The sequence below is a fragment of the Lolium rigidum genome, chromosome 6 (genome assembly GCF_022539505.1).
Source record: "Lolium rigidum isolate FL_2022 chromosome 6, APGP_CSIRO_Lrig_0.1, whole genome shotgun sequence".
Classification (NCBI taxonomy): domain Eukaryota; kingdom Viridiplantae; phylum Streptophyta; class Magnoliopsida; order Poales; family Poaceae; genus Lolium; species Lolium rigidum.
The window spans coordinates 288,798,016-288,824,470 of record NC_061513.1 but is presented as its reverse complement, the minus strand read 5'-3'; the positions used below and the strand labels follow the sequence as shown (position 1 = coordinate 288,824,470).

The window sequence follows — 26,455 nt, the reverse complement described above, 5'->3', positions numbered from 1 at the left end:
GCCAGTGGAGGTGGACCTGCATCTTGCGGAGATAGAGGAGTGGGAGGAGGCGGCGCTAGCTGCTACCATAGAAGCATTTGAGAGGCGGAGTCTCCAGGAGCTGCATAAGTGGCGGCTTGTGACGGAGCTGGATAGTGAGGAGATACATAACCGTCATCGTGAGGAGGAGCTGCAGCAGCAGCTGCGGCAGGAGGCGGCAGCCAGGAGGGCAGCAGCGGATGCTCGGAAGAACTAGTCGAAGTCGTTATTTTAGTTTAAATTTAGTTATCGTATCTAGTTAAATTCCAATGAAGTCATAGTCGTTACTTTGGTTTAAATTTAGTTAATGTATCTAGTTAAATTTCAATAAAGTCGTTGTCATTGTTTTAGTTTAAATTTAGTTTATATGCCCCATTTATCCAGGGTGGGGGCTCAAACCGGGACAAAAGATGGGGGGGGGCTTAATCTGGGGGTGGCTTATCTGGTGTTTGCCTTATCTGGGGGGGGGGGATTATCTGGAGGCACGCTGCTATGTATAGCCCCTCCGAGGAGAGCAGAGAGAGCAGCTCGGGAGCAGAGAGAGGAGAGGCAACGACCAGGAAGGAAAGAGCCCCTCCGGTGGAGCTTCTCAAATATGTCTTAGATGGCCGACCGTCTTAGACATATTCGGAAGCTCTGCCCGAGCGAACTCTTCCCGCAAGCAGGACTCCTGCCCGGAAGCTTCTCGAAGATGTCGTTGGTGCTCACGCCCTAGGACATCTTCGGAAGCTCCGCCAGTGTTGGGGAAACGGTTGGGAAATCTCCCGCGGCAGAACTTCTCGAAGATGTCGTTGGTGCACACGCCCTACGGCATCTTCGGAAGTTCCGCCTCGGATTTTTTTTCCTCCAAGCCCGTGAAAAACTCCATCTCCTCTAATAGTGTTGGGGAAAGGGTTGGGAAATCTCCCGTGGCGGAACTTCTCGAAGATGTTTTTGGTGCACATGCCCTACGACATCTTCGGAAGTTCCGCCTCGGATTTTTTTTCCTGCAAGCCCGTGAAAGACTTCATCTCATCTAACAGTGTTGGGGAATCTCCCTATATATATATATATATATATATGGTACAAAAAGCCAACCATCTCCACTATTAATATCTTACATACAGTTACATGATTACACAAAAATAAATGGGAAATTGATTGCCATGTTGAGATACTCATTTGTGCCATGAACCTTCTTCAATCAACTTGATCATGGAGCATCTTCATCATTGAACCTTCTTCGGCCGTAACCATGGAGCATCTTCATCATTTAACTTGATGCTTGGGTCAATATTCACTGTGAAGGGTGGAATTTCATCAAACTTATTATAATCTCCTGACATGTCTGTCTTGTCCTCCACTCCCACGATGTTTCTTTTTCCAGAAAGAACTATGTGGCGCTTTGGCTCATCGTATGATGTATTTGTTTCCTTATTTTTCCTTTTTCTTGGTTTGGTAGATATGTCCTTCACATAGAAAACCTGTGCCACATCCTTGGCTAGGACGAATGGTTCATCTCTATACCCAAGATTGTTGAGATCCACTGTTGTCATTCCATACAACTTGTCTACCTGAACCCCGCCTCCTATTATCTTGACCCATTTGCACCTAAACAAAGGTACCTTAAAAGAAGGTCCATAGTCAAGTTCCCATATCTCCTCTATGTAACCATAATATGTGTCCTTTTGGCCTTTGTTATTTGTTGCATCAAAGCGGACACCACTGTTTTGGTTGATGCTCTTTTTATCTTGGGCGATCGTGTAAAATGTATTCCCATTTATCTCGTACCCTTGGAAAGTCAATACAGTCGAAGATGGTGTCTGGGCCAACAAGTATAGCTGATCTCCAATAGTGGTGTCATTCATGAGATGTTTTTGCAACCAACCGCCAAAAGTCGACATGTGTTCACGTATAATCCAATCGTCCGACTGCTCGGCGTTCTGGGAGCGTACAAAATTCTTGTGTACATTGATATACGGAGCCACCAAGATGGAACTTTGTGGAACTGTGTAGTGTGCTTGAGTGAAAGAATGCCCGTCGCTACATATCATTGCTTTCTTTCCTAGCGTGCCTTTTCCACTCAGTCTCCCCTCATGCCGCAATTCAGGAACACCAATCGGCTTAAGGTCAGGAATAAAGTCAACACAGAACTCAATGACCTCCTCTGTTCCATAGCCCTTAGAGATGCTTCCTTCTGGTCTAGCACGGTTATGAACATATTTTTTTAAGACTCCCATGAACCTCTTAAAGGGGAACATATTGTGTAGAAACACAGGACCGAGAATGGAAATCTCATCGAACAGGTGAACAAGGAGATGCGTCATAATATTGAAGAACGATGGTGGGAAGACCAGCTCAAAACTAACAAGACATTGGACCACATCATTGTGCAACCTCTGTAGACTTTCTGGATTGATTACCTTCTGAAAAATTGCATTGAGGAATGCACATAGCTTCACAATGGACACTCGAACATTTTCAGGTAGAAGACCCCTCAATGCAATCGGAAGCAACTGCGTCATTATCACGTGGCAGTCATGAGACTTCTGCTTCTGGAATTTTTTCTCTGCACATTTATTATTCCCTTTATATTGGAGGAGAAGCCAGGCGAGACCTTGATACTATTTAGGCATTCAAACAAGATTTCCTTCTCTGCTTTTGTAAGAGCGTAGCTGGAGTAATGACGTCCTTTATCTGTCTCATGCAGTTTTTTGGGTCTTTCATACGTTGCTGGTCCTCCCATGCTTCTAGTGTATCTTTTGTCTTCCCGTACACGCCCAGGAAGCCTAGCAGGTTCACGCAAAGATTCTTTGTCACGTGCATCACGTCGATTGAAGAGCGGGCTGATACGTCTCCAACGTATCTATAATTTCTGATGTTCCATGCTAGTTTTATGACAATACCTACATGTTTTATATACACTTTATATCATTTTTATGCATTCTCCGGGACTAACCTATTAATAAGATGCCGAAGCGCCAGTTCCTGTTTTCTGCTGTTTTTGGTTTCAGAAATCCTACACAGGAAATATTCTCGGAATTGGACGAAACAAAAGCCCACGGTCTTATTTTTCATGGAGGCTTCCAGAACACCGAAGAGGAGACGAAGAGGAGCCACGAGGCGGCCACACCCTAGGGGGGCGTGGCCCCACCCCTGGCAACACCACCCTATGGGGTGGGCCCCTCGGGACTCCACCGACATCGCCCCTTCGCCTATATATTCCTCCATCTCCGAAAACCCTAAGACAGTCGACGATATTCCATGAAGAGTTCCGTAGCCGCCGCCATCGCGAAGCCAAGTTCGGGGGACAGAAGTCTCTGTTCCGGCACGCCGCCGGGATGGGGAATTGCCCCCGGAGTCATCTCCATCGACACCACCGCCATCTTCATCACCATTGCTGTCTCCCATGATGAGGAGGGAGTAGTTCTCCCCCGAGGCTGAGGGCTCTACCGGTAGCTATGTGGTTAATCTCTCTCTCCCATGGTGTGATCTTTATGTGATCATGAGCTTTGTATCACTATTAATCTATGTGCTACTCTAGTGATGTTATTAAAGTAGTCTATTCCTCCTCCATGATGTAAAGTTGACAGTGGTGTGCATCATGTAGTACTTGGCGTAGGTTATGATTGTAATCTCTTGTAGATTATGAAGTTAACTATTACTATGATAGTATTGATGTGATCTATTCCCCCTTTCATAGCTATTGTTGACAGTAGTGTATGCTATGTTAGTACTCGGTCTAAATTGCAACGGTCTATTATGCACTCTAGAGGTTACTTTAATATGAACTCCGGATTCACTCTCCACGGTGTGATGGTGATAGTGTGCGCATCGTGTGTGATTCCTTTATGAAGTTGTGGAGCTTGTTTACTCCGGCTTGAGGTGTGCTTTGTAGCCCTACACAATGAATGGTGTTTGTTATCCAACAAGAGAGTGTTTAAAAGTAGCATTTATTTATTCAGTTATGTGATCATTGTTGAGAGTGTCCACTAGTGAAAGTATGATCCCTAGGCCTTGTTTCTAAGCATTGAAACACCGTTTCCAACAAGTTCGCTACATGTTCGCTTGCTGCCATTTTTATTTCAGATTGCAATTACTACTTACAATCATCCATATTACTTGTATTTCACTATCTCTTCGCCGAACTAGTGCACCTATACATCCGACAAGTGTATTAGGTGTGTTGGGGACACAAGAGACTTCTTGTATCTTAATTGCAGGGTTGCTTGAGAGGGATATCTTTGACCTCTACCTCCCTGAGTTCGATAAACCTTGGGTGATTCACTTAAGGGAAACTTGCTGCTGTTCTACAAACCTCTGCTCTTGGAGGCCCAACACTGTCTACAGGAATAGAAGCGTGCGTAGACATCAAGCTATTTTCTGGCGCCGTTGCCGGGGAGGTAAGGTAAAAGGTATTCACATCCTCTGACTACTAAGCTATTTCCTAGCACTGTTGCCGGTGTGTGAGTGCTCGAAGCTATTTCCTTTAGATCCTGCAATTGCATCTTTTTGTTTCTTGTTTTTATTTCACTAGTTAGGCTTAATGGAAAACAACAACAAAATTAGAGATCTTTATGAAATTTATATTGAATTAGGAGATGAGGTGTTTGAAGAGAAAATTAAAAAACCTATGGAACTTTATATGCATGCTAATGGCAATGTTATTAGTATGAATGCTTTGAACACCATTGTTGCTAATGCTATGGAAAATTCTAAGCTTGGGGAAGCTGGTTTTGATGAGCATGATATTTTTAGTCCCCCAAGCATGGAGGAGAAAATTTACTTTGATGATACTTTGCCTCCCATTTATGATGATTATAATGATAGTGGTATTTTGGTGCCACCTACTATGGAGGATAAAGTTTATTATGATTATACCATGCCTGCAATTTATGATGATTACAATGATGGTTGTGATAGTTTTACTCCCACTATTACTAATAAAATTGATTATGCTTATGTGGAGAGTAATGATACTTTTATGCATGTGGATCATGATAAGAATGCTTTATGTGATAGCTATATTGTTGAGTTTATTCATGATACCACTGAAAATTATTTTGAGAGAGGAAAGTATGGGTATAGAAATCTTCATGTTACTAAATTTCTTCTCTTTATGATGAATGTTTTGAGCTTTCTCTTGATTTGCTTTTATTTGCTGGGTACTTTAAGACCTACTGGTCCTTATGAGAGAGGGAGACACGATTTCATATATCACAATAATATTAAGTCTCCTCTCCTTGTGTTGAAATTTTTGAAGTTACACTTGTTTTGCCTTCCTATGCTACTCACTTTGTTCTTCATTGACTTGTTTTCTTACAAGGCTCCTATGCATAGGAAGAGTGTTAGATTTAAACATGTTTTATATATGCTTCTTGATGCTCTCTTTTCAACTCTCATCTTTATGTGAGCATCATTAAAATTACTGAGCCCATCTTAATGGCTATAAAGAAAGCACTTCTTGGGAGATAACCCATGTTTTTATTTTGCTACTGTTTTGTTGTGTCTTGGAAGTTGTTACTACTGTAGCAACCTCTCCTTATCATGTTTATTTCATTTTTGTGCCAAGTAAAGTCTTTGATAGAAGGTTGATACTAGAATTGGATTTCTGCGCAGAAACAGATTTTTAGCTGTCACGAATTTGAGTTGTTCTCTCTGTAGGAAATCTAAAAATCTTGAAAAAATTCGTGAGTAATCCTCAGATATGTACGCAACTTTTATTCAATTTGAGCTTTTTCATCTGAGCATGTTAAGTGCCTCGAAAAAATTAGTCTGTACGTACTATTCTGTTTTGACAGATTCTGCCTTTTATTTCGCATTGTCTCTTTTACTGTGTTTGAGCGGGTTTCTTTGCTCCATTAAATTTCAGTAATCTTGGGTAATGTCCAGAAGTGTTGGGAATGATTGTGTCCTTGCTGAACATGTGAATTTTTGATTATGCACTAACCCTCTAATGAGATTGTTTTGAGTTTGGTGTGAAGGAAGTTTTCAAGGATCAAGAGAGGAGGATGATATAATATGATCAAGAAGAGTGAAAAGTCTAAGCTTGGGGATGCCCCCGTGGTTCATCCCTGCATATTTCAAGAAGACTCAAGCATCTAAGCTTGGGGATGCCCAAGGCATCCCCTTCTTCATCAACAACTTATCAGGTCACCTCTAGTGAAACTATATTTTTATTCGGTCACATCTTATGTGCTTTACTTGGAGCGTCTGTGTGTTTTTATTTTCGTTTTGTTATCTTAGTTCTCTGAATAAATTGGATCCTATCATGCTTGTGTGGGAGAGAGACACGCTCCGCTTTTTCATTTGAACACTTGTGTTCTTCGTTTTACTTTTAATGTTCATGGCAAAAGCTGAAAGTCGCTGCATTTATTGCTATTTGGTTGGAAACAGAAAATGCTTCATGTGGTAATTGGTATATTGTCTTGAATAATTTGATACTTGGCAATTGTTTTGAGCTCTCAAGTAGATCATGTTTAAGCTCTTGCATCATGTAGTTTAAACCTATTAGTGGAGAACTACCGTAGAGCTTGTTGAAATTTGGTTCGCATGATTGGTCTCTCTAAAGTCTAGATATTTTCTGGTAAAAGTGTTTGAGCAACAAGGAAGATAGTGTAGAGTCTTATAATGCTTGCAATATGTTCTTATGTAAGTTTTGCTGTACCGGTTCATACTTGTGTTTGCTTCAACAACCTTGCTAGCCAAAGCCTTGTACTGAGAGGGAATGCTTCTCGTACATCCAAAACCTTGAGCCAAAACCTATGCCATTTGTGTCCACCATAACTACCTACTATGTGGTATTTTTCTGCCATTCCAAAGTAAATTGCTTGCGTGCTACCTTTAAAAAAATTCATTCCTTGTCTTTGCAATACATAGCTCATGGGAAAGTAGCCTAAAAACTATTGTGGTAATGAATATGTCGCTTATGTATCTTATTTCTTATAAGTTGCTTGTTGAGCGGTAACCATGTTTCTGGGGACGCCATCAACCTGTTACACCTTTGTTGAATATCATGTGAGTTGCTATGCATGTTCGTCTTGTCTGAAGTAAGGGAGATTTGCCATGAGTTGAATGGTTTGAGTATGCATATTGTTAGAGAAGAACATTGGGCCGCCAACCAAAGCCATGTATCATGGTGGAAGTTTCAGCTTGGACATTAATCCTCAAATCTCTTATGAGAATACTATCTGTTGTTGAATGCTTAAAGCATAAAAGAGGAGTCCATTATCTGTTTTCTATGTTGTCCCGGTATGGATGTCCTCAAGTTGAGATCTATCAAAATTGAGAGATCAAATGCGATCTATCTCCTTGGACCTTTGTACAGGTGGCATAGAGGTCCCCTTTGTGACACTTGGTTGAAACATATGTAATGCAATGATAATCCATGGAAATCCGAGCTAATTAGGACAAGGAGCGGGCACTATTAGTATTCGATGCATGAGGCTTGCAACTTATAGGAGGTTTTATGCATAACACATATGAATTATTACTACCGTTGACAAAATTGTTTCCATGTTTTCAAAATAAAAAGCTCTAGCACATGAGTAATCCCTGCTTCCCTCTGCGAAGGGCCTTTCTTTTACTTTATGTTGAGTCAGTTTACCTACTTCTTTCTATCTTAGAAGCAAACACTTGTGTCAACTGTGTGCATTGATTCTTACATACTTGCTTATTTGCACTCATCATATTACTTTGTGTTGACAATTATCCATGAGATATCCATGTTGAAAGTTGAAAGCAACTGCTGAAACTTAAATCTTCCTTTGTGTTGCTTCAAAACCTTCTATTAAGAATCTATTGCTTTATGAGTTAACTCTTATGCAAGACTTTTTGATGCTTGTCTTGAAAGTATTATTCATAAAAAGTCTTTGCTATATGATTCAATTGTTTAGTCATTACCTTTTTGTTAGCAAACTATAGACCATTGCTTTGAATCACTTCATTCATCTCATATGCTTTACAATAGTATTGATCAAGATCATGTTGGTGGCATGTCACTTCAGAAATTATTCTTTTTATCCTTTACCTACTCGAGGGCGAGTAGGAACTAAGCTTGGGGATGCTTGATACGTCTCCAACGTATCTATAATTTCTGATGTTCCATGCTAGTTTTATGACAATACCTACATGTTTTATATACACTTTATATCATTTTTATGCATTCTCCGGGACTAACCTATTAACAAGATGCCGAAGCGCCAGTTCCTGTTTTTTGCTGTTTTTGGTTTCAGAAATCCTACACAGGAAATATTCTCGGAATTGGACGAAACAAAAGCCCACGGTCTTATTTTTCACGGAGGCTTCCAGAACACCGAAGAGGAGATGAAGAGGAGCCACGAGGCGGCCACACCCTAGGGGGGCGCGGCCCCACCCCTGGCCGCGCCACCCTATGGGGTGGGCACCTCGGGACTCCACCGACATCGCCCCTTCGCCTATATATTCCTCCGTCTCCGAAAACCCTAAGACAGTTGACGATATTCCACGAAGAGTTCCGTAGCCGCCGCCATCGCGAAGCCAAGTTCGGGGGACAGAAGTGTCTGTTCCGGCACGCCACCGGGACGGGGAATTGCCCCCGGAGTCATCTCCATCGACACCACCGCCATCTTCATCGCCATTGCTGTCTCCCACGATGAGGAGGGAGTAGTTCTCCCCCGAGGCTGAGGGCTCTACCGGTAGCTATGTGGTTAATCTCTCTCTCCCATGGTGTGATCTTTATGTGATCATGAGCTTTGTATCACTATTAATCTATGTGCTACTCTAGTGATGTTATTAAAGTAGTCTATTCCTCCTCCATGATGTAAAGTTGACAGTGTGTGCATCATGTAGTACTTGGCGTAGGTTATGATTGTAATCTCTTGTAGATTATGAAGTTAACTATTACTATGATAGTATTGATGTGATCTATTCCCCCTTTCATAGCTATTGTTGACAGTGTGTATGCTATGTTAGTACTCGGTCTAAATTGCAACGGTCTATTATGCACTCTAGAGGTTACTTTAATATGAACTCCGGATTCACTCTCCACGGTGTGATGGTGACAGTGTGCGCATCGTGTGTGATTCCTTTATGAAGTTGTGGAGCTTGTTTACTCCGGCTTGAGGTGTGCTTTGTAGCCCTACACAATGAATGGTATTTGTTATCCAACAAGAGAGTGTTTAAGAGTAGCATTTATTTATTCAGTTATGTGATCATTGTTGAGAGTGTGCACTAGTGAAAGTATGATCCCTAGGCCTTGTTTCTAAGCATTGAAACACCGTTTCCAACAAGTTCTGCTACATGTTCGCTTGCTGCCATTTTTATTTCAGATTGCAATTACTACTTACAATCATCCATATTACTTGTATTTCACTATCTCTTCGCCGAACTAGTGCACCTATACATCTAACAAGTGTATTAGGTGTGTTCGGGACACAAGAGACTTCTTGTATCTTAATTGCAGGGTTGCTTGAGAGGGATATCTTTGACCTCTACCTCCCTGAGTTCGATTAACCTTGGGTGATTCACTTAAGGGAAACTTGCTGCTGTTCTACAAACCTCTGCTCTTGGAGGCCCAACACTGTCTACAGGAATAGAAGCGTGCGTAGACATCACGGGCCTCTAGGACTTTCCAATAGGTTAGCTCCCAAAATATAGATTTCTTCTTCCACATGGTCGCGTGTCCGACAGCGTCATTCGGAACAAACCGGCCGCCAGGACCCTTTCCAAATATTACTTCTTGATCCTTGACCATACCAAATATATCAGCACCCTAACGGTGGGCAGGCTTCTTCCAGTGATCTGCCTCACCGTTGTAATGCTTGCCTTTCTTTCTTACGGGATGGGTACATGTAAGAAATCGACGATGTCCCAGGTACACGACCTTCTTACATTTATCCAAATATTCACCTTCGAGCTCATCTAAACAGTGCATGCATGCATTGTATCCCTTGTTTGATTGTCCTGACATGTTACCAAGAGCAGGCTAATCATTGATGGTTACAAAAAGCAGCGCTCGTAGGTCAAATACCTCCTGCTTGTGCTCGTCCCACACAGGTACACTTGCTATGGACCACAGCTGTAAAAGTTCTTCAACTAATGGATTTAGGTACACATCAATGGTGTTGCTGGGTTACTTCGTGTCAACACCCGGATTTTTAAGTCCAGATGCCTATTATGCCATTCATCGCAATCCCAGGAATATTGTTTTTGCGAGACATAATAGATTAATATCACAACACATCATTCATTACAACGCATAATTGTTTTACAACAAGGGATCACCTGATCCAGTCTCATTACAATACTAGTTGATCTATTGATCAATTACAAAACACATAGCGGAAGCGAAGTAGTAACGGTTGTGGTCCATCTATTCCACGAGCAAGCTGTTGACGTCGGGAGTGATCCTAGTTGTCGTAGACGTCCTGCTGTCCTTCTTCCGGGTTACGGTACTCCTCTTCATAGTCTGGCCATTTGAATAGCCAGGGACAAAGCCATGAGTACTTTAAAGTACTCGCAAACTAATACTAAGGTAAGTATTATCAACTATGGAAGGGGATGCTAAGCTCTAGTTTCATTTGCATAAAGCCAGTTTTAGTTCACAAACATTTAGTAAAAGCCTCTTCATTTGCTAACTAACTCAAGTGGGAACATTAGTGTCATTCCCACAACTCTGTTGTGATTCATGTCAAATTCACCATTCACCCTTTTCAAGTTCAAGTCACAAGTCACCCTTCACATGTCACATTTTGAAAATGGTCTGATGACGGAACAGTATGGCCTTTCCAACCGTCCATAACCGTGGACGCGGCTATTCGAATAGATCTACACTCTGCGAGAGGTCGTACACTTGTGCCACAACATTTGCAATAATCCGTCGGGGTTAAGCGGCCCTGATTTACCACACTCCGTGTGCGGACTACCAACCATAACCTTTCACTTACATACCCTAGTATAGGCACCTCTCCCCATGAGCTTGGCCTCCCGGTGAAGACAAGCTGTCGGCACTGGGAACTGCACAGGGCTTGGGCCGGACATTCACCTCATATTCACGTCATTTCACATCATTTCATATTTCTTTGGAGGCAGCCCTTGGCATAACCCCGATGACGCTTGTTTAGAGGGAACCCATACTAAGATACATAAACTTCTAGTTAAGCCCTACCCATATCAGGTATTGTGGGGGTACTTGCAAAATTGGAATGGTATCGCATCCGAACCCAACCATCGGTTTTCGTAAAATTCACCAAGTCATTCACAAGTCATATTCACCTTCAAAATCTTTCAATAGAATGAATCATCATTCCAAGGTTTTCAAAGTCATTTCATTTCACCTATTCCCATCTAGAGTAGTCAATTTTACTTGTTAGCACTAGCAACTAGTCTTGAGGGGTGCTAACTTAGCTTATAGCTTTCTAGGCTAAGTTTGATACTCTTGTACTAATCCAATACTAACCAAGTGAATCATAAATCAAAAAGTACTTTGATAAAATAGAAGTAAATAAACTTGAAAAGTAAAACTGGGAAGTAGGATCATGAGCACAAAGTAAATGGGTAATGCCTTGCTCATGGTGAGCTTTGCACTTTGCAAGTGTATTATCTTGCAAGAATATTAGCTTGCAACAATATAACTTGCAGTAGTCTAGCTTGCATTGGTAATAGCTTGCAAGAATACTAGCTTGCCTTGGTGGTTGAGGTGATCAAAGTTCTCTTCTTCTTCTTCTTGGTAGAAAACCTCCTCCTCTTGATAGTCTCCGGTACTAGCGTCTATAAACGAATACGAGGATACAATCACCACACAAGTTCAAGAGCTATACTAAGCACACACATAAATCACACCAACTATTCTAGCATTATCACATTGTCATCATGTGGGTTGATATGGTTTTATTCTTAAGAAAAATAATCTCCTCTCATTATATAGGTAAATGATAGTTTCCATATAGTTCTTGAGAAATAATTTCCTCTCATTGAATCTTCTTTCAGATTTAATTTCTCAAACCATCACACATGAATTTATGTTGACCTAAGTCAACCATTCATCATCATCATTTGAGAAAATGATTTAAATGAGGTAGGGATACCTCATACCATTTAATAATGCCTATTATGATTTAAAATCTCCAAGTATTTCATGTGAGAGTATTTGACCAGGGGTTCAAACTTCATATGAAAGTACTTGGGACAAGATTTAAATGAAGTGAAACACCTCATATAATTTACACAAGTTAAACTAGCATCACTCATTACTATTAAGTGGGTAAATGTGTTGTTTTTCTTATTTAGGAAAAATAATTTCCTCTCATACTAAATAAGGTGTTACTTTTAATTACTTAGAGAAATAATTTCCTCTCATTATCTTATTAAGATTTAATTTCTCTTATGAATAATATATGACCTAGGTTGACCAAAGTCAACCTCTTCACACTTATCATTTAAGAAAATGATTTAAATGAGGTGAACACCTCATACCTTTTAATCCTAACATGGTAAAGATTTAATATCATCAACAATTCATGTGAGACCTAAATGACCAGAGTCTCTACCTCATTTTGAATTGTTCATGACAATATTTAAATGAGAGAAACACTCCCATAAGATTTAATAATTTGCTGGAACAATTTAAATGCTACTATGGCAATCATTTAATATTCTTAAGTGAGCAAATATGAGACCAAGCAACAAGGGTCATCACATTACTTCATACAACTTGAGAAGATGATTTAAATGAGGTGCGATACTTCATAGATTTGACCCCTAATGGTGAACATAATTTAAATGAGATGGTGCACCTCATGCATTTTAATAACACCTAATAATGATTTGATATCATCAAATAATTCAATATGAGATTTAACTAACCAGGGTATCTAACTCATGTTGAATTAATTGAGACAAGATTTAAATGAGAGGAAGCTCTCATACATTTTAATAAATTATCTTGCCCAATTTTCAATGATCTAGAACTAGCCATAGGGCCAATCTTTAAACTAGGCCATGATCATGTAAAGCAACTATGTCATATTTTTATATATTCTGGTAGATAATGTGACATGTGATTTTTGAGAGTTGGAATTATCTTAAAAGCACTTTTCTATAATTTCTAATAATTATTTGAAGTGGAAAAAGGCCCTGCCTTGTTATTTTTATCACATTTATTCTACAACATATTTTGATTTGAATCCAGTGTGGTTGGATGGGGCCTTTCATGAGCTTTCTAAATATATAAAATTTGTAAAATTTGGCTCAGTAGATTTGTCCCTATTAAATTTTGAAACTAGCATCAGATTGCAATTTAAATGAAAAAGAATTAAACAAGTTTGAATTCAAACGGGGGCGGGAAACTAAATGGGCTGCACAGGGGAAAAAGGAAGGTGGGCCGGCCCAGTAGCGCGTCCACGCAACGGGCCGACTGACAGTGCGGGGACCACACGTCAGCGTGTTTTAAAACACCGAATCGGTACGAGGAAAGGGAGCCGTCGGATTAGATGCAGATCGGACGCACGACGTGCGTCGTCGTCTCCGACGAGAAGGGAGGGCACGGGCGGCGCTGGTAGGGGGTCGACGGCTCACCGGCGGCGCGGCGAGGTTTGGCGAAGCGCGGAGAAGACGTTGGCGAGGTAGAGGAAGCAGCCTGTAGCAGTCTCGTCTCCAGGGGTGGCCTCCTTCGCCGGCGGGCTCCGTGTACTGGCGGCGGCGTTGATCTTGCAATTGGGCGGCTCTACGGGGTAATGTGGAGGGGCTAGGTGGCTGGGCGTCTCAGAAGGAAGAGGGGAAGCGAATGGTGTGGTGGAATTGGAGCGAGGAACACTCCTTTTATAGGTTCAAGGGGTGGCCGTGGCGCTCGGGGTAGGTTGACGGCGAGATCGCCGTTCCAGGGTGACGAAGGGGCAAGTGAGGGGCGCAGGGTGTTGGCGACGTCAAGGCGATGCTGACGCGCTTCATGGCGAGGCCAGAGGTGGTGTAGTCGCGTCGTCCTCTTCGGCGCAGTATGGCAGTACGGTGGCGGAAAGTCGTGGATTATTGCGTCGTCTACAGCGGGTCCGTGGCCAAGCGGCGGTGTCTGGGAGGTAGAGGGCATCGTGGCGAAGCGACTTGTGCCTGGGTAGAGCGAGGGGAGGCGTGAGGCGACGGGGCATGGCGATGCTCTGGCGCGTCCAGAGGCGTCCTGGTGCGCGTCCTGGCGAGCCACTGGGTGTCTGCGGGCGCGTACGGGCACGCGTGGCCCGGTCAATGTGGACGTCGTCTTGGTCAAGGGCAGGCATGGTCAGCATCAGCAAGGTCCAGGCAAGCTCAGTGACAAGGTTGATGGGCTTGGATGGGAGAGGAGAGGGGATGGCATGGAGAGGACTTGGCATGGCACGGCATGCACGGTCATGGTCGTGGTGACCAAGCAACGAGGAGACGAGAGGCATGGAGAGGCTAGCGGGGGTGCGAGAGGAGGCGGTGGAGGCCGAGAGGTGGACTTGGTCCAAGCCAAAATCCGACATGGGCTTCATATATGATTCTGCTCACAAGGTGTTTGTGAAAATGGCCGAAAGAGAAATGTTTTCAAATTTTGGAATTTCCTTTGGTGGATCTCATTCATATAATCATAGAGATGGAATGGTGGTGGTGGTGGTCAATTTGGTGTTGTTTTGCAAGTTTTCAAAAAGTTGGTCATCTTCTCTTTGTTTCAAAGTCCCCTCTTGTCAACACTATACTGGTCAACCTGGTCAACATGAGGTATGGTGGTCAACATGAAAGTTGTTCACCTTCATATGGTCTTGGATGACATGGTCATAGTTGACCAAGTTTGGTTGCAGAAACAAAAGATAGGTGGGTGCAAAGTGGGGAAGAAATTATAAATGTGACATATGACCATTATCATATGTGATGTTGATTTTGAGATTTGCTTTGATTTGATTCTTGTTTCCTTGATGCAATTGTGTTTGTTTATCATATATAAGTATTCTACAAACAATAGATCAAGCAATGGTGGCCTTGGTTGAAGATTTGCACATTTGGCTAAGTGTATGTGAGTGAATTTTGGGGATTTTCTCCCTATTTGATTTCTCCCCATTTGAGTTGACTTTTGTTGACTCAAATGTGATTCTTATTAGTTTAGAAACATTTTCAAACCATTGAATCCATTTCAAAAGGTCTTGATCAAAGATTTGCAAAATTGGCCATAACACATAAGAGGTGATGTGTTAAATTTTATTATTTTTGTAAATTGTTCACCTTGCTTTACTTGGGCATGGGTTAGGGTCAATTTAGGGTTATAATAGGTTGAGAGATGGTTTCCCATCATTTGGTCAAGGTTTAGAGTCATAGGTCAAAGTTTGGTGAAATGGCTATGTGTCACATATGCCTCTATGCATATGTGGCATTTGATTTTTGATTTGAGTGTTCTTGGCCCATTTGATGTTGTTGAGTGTTGAAAAGGTATATAGGAGTGATTCAACCATTCACATCAAGTCTTAGGGTCAAGATCCTCAATTTTCTTTGGAAACCACTTGGATTTGGTTTGACAAGTACTAGGTAAGGTGTATGAAGGTTTTCCAAACCTCTAAGCAAAGTAGAAAAGATTAGGGTAAGGTTTTATGAATATAGCCATAGGCACATATGCCTTTTTCTTATTTGATTTCCTTTTATTTTATTTTAATTAGGAAGATGAAAAGAGGGGTGAGGTTTAGGGTTTAAGATTATTTCCAATACTAATAACAAGCAAACATGGCAATAGCACAAGATTCAACAAGATCACTATGTATCAAACTTAATTGAATAAAAGTTTTTGTTGGTTCCAAAATTTGGAACTAGGGAAATTCATTTGTTTTATTCAAAATTTTTGGGATGTTACAAACCCTTCCCCCTTAAACAAATCTCGTCCCGAGATTTTAAGAAAAGTTAGGTTCCTAAGAAAGATTGAGCAGTGATATTAATGGGGGAACATACTTGGCATAGCCTGAGGGGCTTCTTGGGCTTCATTGGCGGTCATGTGGTAGAAACGACCGTTGTTGTTGTTCTGGTTCCTTCGTCCTGCAAAGCGGCGCTGTTGCTGAGCAGGTGCTGCGGTATTGGCGGCAATCCTGGCAAGCTTCTTGGGGCACTCATTGGAAAAGTGACCCACAACTCCACATTCATAGCAGTTGACGGTGGACTTGTCTTTGGGGTTGACGGGAATAGCGTTACTTCCAGTCACGGGGGCAATATTGGGGTGGTTGTTGTTGCCATTGGGGTGGTTGTTATTGTTGTTGTTCCCTCCGGGCTTCGGGGGTCCTCTGTTGTTGTTGGTGTAGTTGGGGCGATAATTCTGGGCAGGGGGCTTGTTGTATCTTGGGGTGAATCCTCCAGAGGAGTTATTGCGGTACTTCTGGGTATGGTGGGGTCCATTCTGGTTCATCATTCTGCGCTTGCGGTTTTCATTGGCCTGATGCAGTTTTCCTTCCATCTGTATGGCTGAGTCTACGAGGGCTTCTAAGTCAGCAAACGGAATGTTCACTAACACAGTCTGCATCTCGTCGTGCAGTCCGTTCAGAAATCTTTCCTTTCTCTTCTCATTGGTGTCGGTCTCATCCGGGGCGTACCTTGACAGAGTGAGAAACCTGTCGTGGTATTCCACCACGGACATTTTTCCTTGCTTGAGTTCACGGAACTCGTCTCTCATTTTCTTGATCAGTCCTTGGGGCACATGATATTTGCTAAACTTTAGCGTGAAGTCTTCCCAGGTCATCATCTGTCCCGCATTCATTGCACGGGCACTTGTCCACCAGGCTCTAGCAGGTCCTGACAGGTAGTGGGTGGCGAACAGTACTTTCTCTGCGGCTTCTACTCCCGCAACTTCTAGGTTGTTCTCCATGGTCTGGAGCCAGTCATCAGCATCGAGGGGCTCTTCAGTCTTGTTGAATATCGGAGGGTTGGTGTGCTGAAAGTTCTTCAGCTTTGATCCAGGGTGCTCGTGATTTCCGTGGCCTTGATTGTTCTGAGCTATCTGCTGCAGTGCGGTAATGTTGGCTTGGCGTTCAGCTCGTTCAGCTTGCCTATCCTCTAGCATGGTTTGCAACATCTGCATCATGGCATCTTGATTGGCGCTGCGGGTTGGTGGGGCCATCTGAACATTGAGGTAGATGATAAGATAAGAGGGAAATTTCTATGGTTTGTTTTGTTAAATTTAAAAAGTTCATAATATTGAAAATTTGAGTAGTGTTGCGGAGGTAGAAACCAACAACACTTTTTCATTCATACCAAGCATCACATATTACAATTCTAACACACCGTTGGTTTGAAGAACCATTCATCGCTCTACGATACAAGGGGGATCCTGATACAACTCACACCTACTTAAGTGCTGGGGTGATACTACTCTTCAGGGTGGATTCTTCGTCTTGACGGGTGAGGTGCTTGGTGAGAGGCGAGGGCGTTGTCCAAATCCTCGCGGGTTTTGTACGGCACTGAAGTCCTGATGTGCTACATAGGGGTTCATCTCCGGGTGTGGTGGCATGGTCATCGATCTTCCCATGGAGTCATGTCTTGGGTAGTAGATGAAGCGAGTGTTCTTGATCTTGTCCTCATTTTGTCCACACAGACGGGAAATTGCTTCTTGCATAGCTTTAGCTAGTCCTTCCTTCCAAGTGTTTCCCGTTACAGAAAACCATATGGTTTCCCATACCGGGGCATCAAGCTTCCTTTGTAGATCAGTAGAAACGTCCCACTGAGGTGGTTCTCCTAACTGAGCTTTGAGGGGTATTCCGAAGAACTCGGGATACGGGTGTCCTAGATAGTCCACTAGTTGCTTCAACTCCTTTTCGAACCTTAGGTCGCCTCCGGAACCAAGCTGATAGGACTCCCATTGGTACTTCATCTGTGAGCAAATAGGATAAGTAAGTTAAAGAAGTAGTCAAGTGTGCAATATTTTAGGTAGGCTTGTAAAGAAAGTAAAGTATAGATTTCTCATTTTTGCAAAAGATCGCAAGGATAAGAGTAAGAACAAGTTTCACAAATATTCACTTCATTGGTTTTTGAAACTAAGTTTTTCAGACGTCCATTCTAACTAGGGTCTCCTAAGGTCAACAATGGCTCTGATACCAACTTGTCAACACCCGGATTTTTAAGTCCAGATGCCTATTATGCCATTCATCGCAATCCCAGGAATATTGTTTTTGCGAGACATAATAGATTAATATCACAACACATCATTCATTACAACGCATAATTGTTTTACAACAAGGGATCACCTGATCCAGTCTCATTACAATACTAGTTGATCTATTGATCAATTACAAAACACATAGCGGAAGCGAAGTAGTAACGGTTGTGGTCCATCTATTCCACAGGCAACTGTTGACGTCAGGAGTGATCCTAGTTGTCGTAGACGTCCTGCTGTCCTTCTTCCGGGTTCTGGTACTCCTCTTCATAGTCTGGCCATTTGAATAGCCAGGGACAAAGCCATGAGTACTTTAAAGTACTCGCAAACTAATACTAAGGTAAGTATTATCAACTATGGAAGGGGATGCTAAGCTCTAGTTTCATTTGCATAAAGCCAGTTTTAGTTCACAAACATTTAGTAAAAGCCTCTTCATTTGCTAACTAACTCAAGTGGAAACATTAGTGTCATTCCCACAACTCTGTTGTGATTCATGTCAAATTCACCATTCACCCTTTTCAAGTTCAAGTCACAAGTCACCCTTCACATGTCACATTTTGAAAATGGTCTGATGACGGAACAGTATGGCCTTTCCAACCGTCCATAACCGTGGACGCGGCTATTCGAATAGATCTACACTCTGCAGAGGTCGTACACTTGTGCCACAACATTTGCAATAATCCGTCAGGGTTAACTGGCCCTGATTTACCACACTCCGTGTGCGGACTACCAACCATAACCTTTCACTTACATACCCTAGTATAGGCACCTCTCCCCATGAGCTTGGCCTCCCGAGTGAAGACAAACTGTCGGCTGGGAACCGCACGGAGGCTTGGGCCGGACATTCACCTCATATTCACGTCATTTCACATCATTTCATATTTCTTTGGAGGCAGCCCTTGGCATAACCCCGATGACGCTTGTTTAGAGGGAACCCATACTAAGATACATAAACTTCTAGTTAAGCCCTACCCATATCAGGTATTGTGGGGGTACTTGCAAAATTGGAATGGTATCGCATCCGAACCCAACCATCAGTTTTCGTAAAATTCACCAAGTCATTCACAAGTCATATTCACCTTCAAAATCTTTCAATAGAATGAATCATCATTCCAAGGTTTTCAAAGTCATTTCATTTCACCTATTCCCATCTAGAGTAGTCAATTTTACTTGTTAGCACTAGCAACTAGTCTTGAGGGGTGCTAACTTAGCTTATAGCTTTCTAGGCTAAGTTTGATACTCTTGTACTAATCCAATACTAACCAAGTGAATCATAAATCAAAAAGTACTTTGATAAAATAGAAATAAATAAACTTGAAAAGTAAAACTGGGAAGTAGGATCATGAGCACAAAGTAAATGGGTAATGCCTTGCTCATGGTGAGCTTTGCACTTTGCAAGGGTATTATCTTGCAAGAATATTAGCTTGCAACAATATAACTTGCAGTAGTCTAGCTTGCATTGGTAATAGCTTGCAAGAATACTAGCTTGCCTTGGTGGTTGAGGTGATCAAAGTTCTCTTCTTCATCTTCTTGGTAGAAAACCTCCTCCTCTTGATAGTCTCCGGTACTAGCGTCTATAAACGAATACGAGGATACAATCACCACACAAGTTCAAGAGCTATACTAAGCACACACATAAATCACACCAACTATTCTAGCATTATCACATTGTCATCAGGTGGGTTGATATGGTTTTATTCTTAAGAAAAATAATTTCCTCTCATTATATAGGTAAATGATAGTTTCCATATAGTTCTTGAGGAATAATTTCCTCTCATTGAATCTTCTTTCAGATTTAATTTCTCAAACCATCACACATGAATTTATGTTGACCTAAGTCAACCATTCATCATCATCATTTGAGAAAATGATTTAAATGAGGTAGGGATACCTCATACCATTTAATAATGCCTATTATGATTTAAAATCTCCAAGTATTTCATGTGAGAGTATTTGACCAGGGGTTCAAACTTCATATGAAAGTACTTGGGACAAGATTTAAATGAAGTGAAACACCTCATATAATTTACACAAGTTAAACTAGCATCACTCATTACTATTAAGTGGGTAAATGTGTTGTTTTTCTTATTTAGGAAAAATAATTTCCTCTCATACTAAATAAGGTGTTACTTTTAATTACTTAGAGAAATAATTTCCTCTCATTATCTTATTAAGATTTAATTTCTCTTATGAATAATATATGACCTAGGTTGACCAGAGTCAACCTCTTCACACTTATCATTTAAGAAAATGATTTAAATGAGGTGAACACCTCATACCTTTTAATCCTAACATGGTAAAGATTTAATATCATCAACAATTCATGTGAGACCTAAATGACCAGAGTCTCTACCTCATTTTGAATTGTTCATGACAATATTTAAATGAGAGAAACACTCCCATAAGATTTAATAATTTGCTGGAACAATTTAAATGCTACTATGGCAATCATTTAATATTCTTAAGTGAGCAAATATGAGACCAAGCAACAAGGGTCATCACATTACTTCATACAACTTGAGAAGATGATTTAAATGAGGTGCGATACTTCATAGATTTGACCCCTAATGGTGAACATAATTTAAATGAGATGGTGCACCTCATGCATTTTAATAACACCTAATAATGATTTGATATCATCAAATAATTCAATATGAGATTTAACTAACCAGGGTATCTAACTCATGTTGAATTAATTGAGACAAGATTTAAATGAGAGGGAAGCTCTCATACATTTTAATAAATTATCTTGCCCAATTTTCAATGATCTAGAACTAGCCATAGGGCCAATCTTTAAACTAGGCCATGATCATGTAAAGCAACTATGTCATATTTTTATATATTCTGGTAGATAATGTGACATGTGATTTTTGAGAGTTGGAATTATCTTAAAAGCACTTTTCTATAATTTTTAATAATTATTTGAAGTGGAAAAAGGCCCTGCCTTGTTATTTTTGTCACATTTATTCTACAACATATTTTGATTTGAATCCAGTGTGGTTGGATGGGGCCTTTCATGAGCTTTCTAAATATATAAAATTTGTAAAATTTGGCTCAGTAGATTTGTCCCTATTAAATTTTGAAACTAGCATCAGATTGCAATTTAAATGAAAAAGAATTAAACAAGTTTGAATTCAAACGGGGGCGGGAAACTAAATGGGCTGCACAGGGGAAAAAGGAAGGTGGGCCGGCCCAGTAGCGCGTCCACGAAATGGGCCGACTGACAGTGCGGGGACCACACGTCAGCGTGTTTTAAAACACCGAATCGGTACGAGGAAAGGGAGCCGTCGGATTAGATGCAGATCGGACGCACGACGTGCGTCGTCGTCTCCGACGAGAAGGGAGGGCACGGGCGGCGCTGGTAGGGGGTCGACGGCTCACCGGCGGCGCGGCGAGGGTTGGCGAAGCGTGGAGAAGACGTTGGCGAGGTAGAGGAAGCAGCCTGTAGCAGTCTCGTCTCCAGGGGTGGCCTCCTTCGCCGGCGGGCTCCGTGTACTGGCGGCGGCGTTGATCTTGCAATTGGGCGGCTCTACGGGGTAATGTGGAGGGGCTAGGTGGCTGGGCGTCTCAGAAGGAAGAGGGGAAGCGAATGGTGTGGTGGAATTGGAGCGAGGAGCACTCCTTTTATAGGTTCAAGGGGTGGCCGTGGCGCTCGGGGTAGGTTGACGGCGAGATCGCCGTTCCAGGGTGACGAAGGGGCAAGTGTGGGGTGCAGGGTGTTGGCGACGTCAAGGCGATGCTGACGCGCTTCATGGCGAGGCCAGAGGTGGTGTAGTCGCGTCGTCCTCTTCGGCTCAGTATGGCGCATACGGTGGCGGAAAGTCGTGGATGATTGCGTCGTCTACAGCAGGTCCGTGGCCAAGCAGCAGTGTCTGGGAGGTAGAGGGCATCGTGGTGAAGCGACCTGTGCCTGGGGAGAGCGAGGGGAGGCGTGAGGCGACGGGGCATGGCGATGCTCTGGCGCGTCCAGAGGCGTCCTGGTGCGCGTCCTGGCGAGCCACTGGGTGTCTCTGGGCGCGTCTGGGCACGCGTGGCCCGGTCAATGTGGACGTCGTCTTGGTCAAGGGCAGGCATGGTCAGCATCAGCAAGGTCCAGGCAAGCTCAGTGACAAGGTTGATGGGCTTGGATGGGAGAGGAGAGGGGATGGCATGGAGAGGACTTGGCATGCCACGGCATGCACGGTCATGGTCGTGGTGACCAAGCAACAGGGAGACAGAGGCATGGAGAGGCTAGCAGGGGTGCAGAGGGAGGCAGTGGAGGCCAGAGGTGGACTTGGTCCAAGCCAAAATCCAGCATGGGCTTCATATATGATTCTGCTCACAAGGTGTTTGTGAAAATGGCCGAAAGAGAAATGTTTTCAAATTTTGGAATTTCCTTTGGTGGATCTCATTCATATAATCATAGAGATGGAATGGTGGTGGTGGTGGTCAATTTGGTGTTGTTTTGCAAGTTTTCAAAAAGTTGGTCATCTTCTCTTTGTTTCAAAGTCCCCTCTTGTCAACACTATACTGGTCAACCTGGTCAACATGAGGTATGGTGGTCAACATGAAAGTTGTTCACCTTCATATGGTCTTGGATGACATGGTCATAGTTGACCAAGTTTGGTTGCAGAAACAAAAGATAGGTGGGTGCAAAGTGGGGAAGAAATTATAAATGTGACATATGACCATTATCATATGTGATGTTGATTTTGAGATTTGCTTTGATTTGATTCTTGTTTCCTTGATGCAATTGTGTTTGTTTATCATATATAAGTATTCTACAAATAATAGATCAAGCAATGGTGGCCTTGGTTGAAGATTTGCACATTTGGCTAAGTGTATGTGAGTGAATTTTGGGGATTTTCTCCCTATTTGATTTCTCCCCATTTGAGTTGACTTTTGTTGACTCAAATGTGATTCTTATTAGTTTAGAAACATTTTCAAACCATTGAATCCATTTCAAAAGGTCTTGATCAAAGATTTGCAAAATTGGCCATAACACATAAGAGGTGATGTGTTAAATTTTATTATTTTTGTAAATTGTTCACCTTGCTTTACTTGGGCATGGGTTAGGGTCAATTTAGGGTTATAATAGGTTGAGAGATGGTTTCCCATCATTTGGTCAAGGTTTAGAGTCATAGGTCAAAGTTTGGTGAAATGGTTATGTGTCACATATGCCTCTATGCATATGTGGCATTTGATTTTTGATTTGAGTGTTCTTGGCCCATTTGATGTTGTTGAGTGTTGAAAAGGTATATAGGAGTGATTCAACCATTCACATCAAGTCTTAGGGTCAAGATCCTCAATTTTCTTTGGAAACCACTTGGATTTGGTTTGACAAGTACTAGGTAAGGTGTATGAAGGTTTTCCAAACCTCTAAGCAAAGTAGAAAAGATTAGGGTAAGGTTTTATGAATATAGCCATAGGCACATATGCCTTTTTCTTATTTGATTTCCTTTTATTTTATTTTAATTAGGAAGATGAAAAGAGGGGTGAGGTTTAGGGTTTAAGATTATTTCCAATACTAATAACAAGCAAACATGGCAATAGCACAAGATTCAACAAGATCACTATGTATCAAACTTAATTGAATAAAAGTTTTTGTTGGTTCCAAAATTTGGAACTAGGGAAATTCATTTGTTTTATTCAAAAATTTTGGGATGTTACACTTCGGGCCTTGGATGAGCACTGGCATCATAATGAACTTCTGCTTCATGCACAAACAAGGAGGAAGGTTATAGATACAAAGAGTCACAGGCCAGGTGCTATGGCTGCAGCTCTGCTCTCCAAAAGGATTCATGCCATCTGTACTTAGACCAAACCTTAAGTTCCTTGCATCCTCTTCAAAGTATGTGAACTCTCTATCAATTTTTCTCCACTGGGACCCATCAGCAGGGTGCCTCAACATCTCGTCTTTCTCACGGTCTTCTTTGTGCCATCGCAACAACCTAGCGTGCTCTTTATATCTGAACAAACGTTTCAGCCGTGGTATTATAGGAGCATACCACATAACCTTGGCAGGAACCCCCTTCCTGGGGCGCTCACCCTCAACATCCCCCGGATCATCTAGTCTGATCTTATACCGCAATGTAGTGCACACCGGGCATGCATCCAAATTCGCGTACTCACCATGGTAGAGGATGCAGTCATTAATGCATGCATGTATCTTTTGCACGTCTAATCCTAGAGGGTAGACAACCTTCTTCGCTTCGTACGTACTGGCGGGCAATTCGTTACCCCTTGGAAGCTACTTCTTAATTATTTTCAGCAACTTTTCAAATCCTGAGTCAGTGATACCATTCTATGCCTCCATTGCAACAATTCCAGTGTGCTACCAAGCTTTTTCTGACCATCTTCGCAAGTTGGGTACAATAATTTGTTGTGATCCTCTAACATCTGGTCGAAGTTTAACCTTTCCTTTTCAGTTTCATATTCTCTCCTTGCATCAGCAATGGCCCGACCAAGATCATCAGCAGGCTCATCTGGTGCCTCTTGATCTTCTGCTTCATTATCTTCATTGCCTTCTGATGGAAAACAACCCCCTTTCCAGTATCACCGTATTCACCGAACATGGGATAGTTGTCATCATCCTCTTCTTCTTCATTGTCTTCCATCATAACCCCTCTTTCTCCGTCCTTGGTCCAACAATTGTACTGTGGCATGAAACTGGACCGCAGCAGATGGCTGTGAATGGTCCTCGAGGAAGAGTAATTTACGACATTCTTACAGTCAACACATGGACAATACATAAAGCCACCATGTTTGTTTGCCTCAGCCACGTTGATAAAATTTCTCAGGCCTGAAGTGAACTCGTTAAAGCGTCGGTCAATGTACATCCATTGCCGATTCATCTGCATGATATAATTAAGCTTATCAAAAACCATTACAGAACATCAAGATTAGCTAGTGAAACGATGTATATATATACACATGCATTTTATCAATGACAGATGAAAGGATAAAGTTGTTAACCTCGATGGAGAAGAAAAAAGACAGTTAAGTGTGGGTTGTTTTGTGTGAACTCAAGTGGCAAAACCTCTTAGGCATTTCATCGATCACCTCTTGTGCATATGAAGAGGGCAAAGCAACATACACCCCTCTTGTGATGGCTCAGTGTGAAAAAATGGCTAAGTGTGGCTCACACTTGTGCAGGGGCAAGGTATATGTAGGCAGATGGGAACTTTGTCCCGGTTGGTAAGGCAAACTGGGACCAAAGGGTAGGCTTTTGGTCCCCGGGATTAAAGGGTTCCGAGGCCTGCCACGGCCTGCCATGCCCTGCTGAAGCCCCTTTAATCCCGGTTTTGTAAGGGTCAGACAGGCCATCGGACATCTTATTAGGTAGGTGACTTGAAGGTTCAGATGCTGAAGCTCTTTCTTTTACCCTTCTTGGGCCAAGCATGCAGACAAAAGATCAAAATAAGTTGATTTACATAGTAAATAGTGCACACCTTATTCGTCATTTGTTAATGACTAAGATCATTCTTTTAAGTAAGCCAGCAATGCCTTTGTCACTTGAATCAGCATCGCTAGCAACCTGAACGGTCGCCAGTAATTAAATGTCATATTCTGGCCTTCTAACATGGTCAAGAGAAACACAATGAGGCCTTCTAAGATGGCCTTCTCATATGAACATTACAACAGATGTGATCGGATTATATTTTTCCTCATCATGAACCCAGCGAATTCTGGAAGTCCAGATCACATACATTATACTGATGATAATGGCTCTTTGATCTTCGCTGAACATTGGGTCACATAAGATGTCCCTTGCCCATGTGTCCCGATGCAGCCAAGGCAGCTTCATATCGAGAACTCGCTGGCCTTCTTCCCAAAAAGCTTGTGCATGCGTGCATGTAAGCAGAGCATGCATAAGAGTTTCATCTATCGCCAAACATACCTCACATCTCCCAATCTTTTTTAAATGTCTATGTTTCAGTATAATACCACGGATTACCCGCCACCAAAACACCCTTATCTTTGGTAGAACCTGGAGTTTCCAGAGAGGCTTCCACATATCCTCTTGTGCTGATGGGGATCCCATATCCGCCCCTTCTTCTAGAGTAGAAAACTCTTTTCGAATCATTAGAGCACGGTATGCTGATTTAACTGAGTATATGCCCGTATTATCAAAACTCCACGCCAAAGTATCATTCCCACCATCTGCTCTCAATGGAATGTTCAAAATAGCTTCAGCATTTGACATCAATCTTCCACGTACCAGTAGCAGAGTTGATCAGTGATACCTTCACCAAAGGTACAGTACCAGTTCGTCCCATCGGCTTCAGGGTATCAGACCTGGTATCCATTTGTCCTCCCACGTATTGATCGAGGAACCATCACCCACACGTTTAATAAGCCCCATGGCTAGGG

The 26,455-nt window shown here is 42.2% G+C and overlaps 1 pseudogene; it reads right to left on the bottom strand.

Moving 5' to 3' along the window:
- Positions 1-1,250: 1,250 nt before the first annotated feature.
- LOC124660320 lies at positions 1,251-24,921 on the bottom strand (annotated as a pseudogene).
- Positions 24,922-26,455: the final 1,534 nt, after the last annotated feature.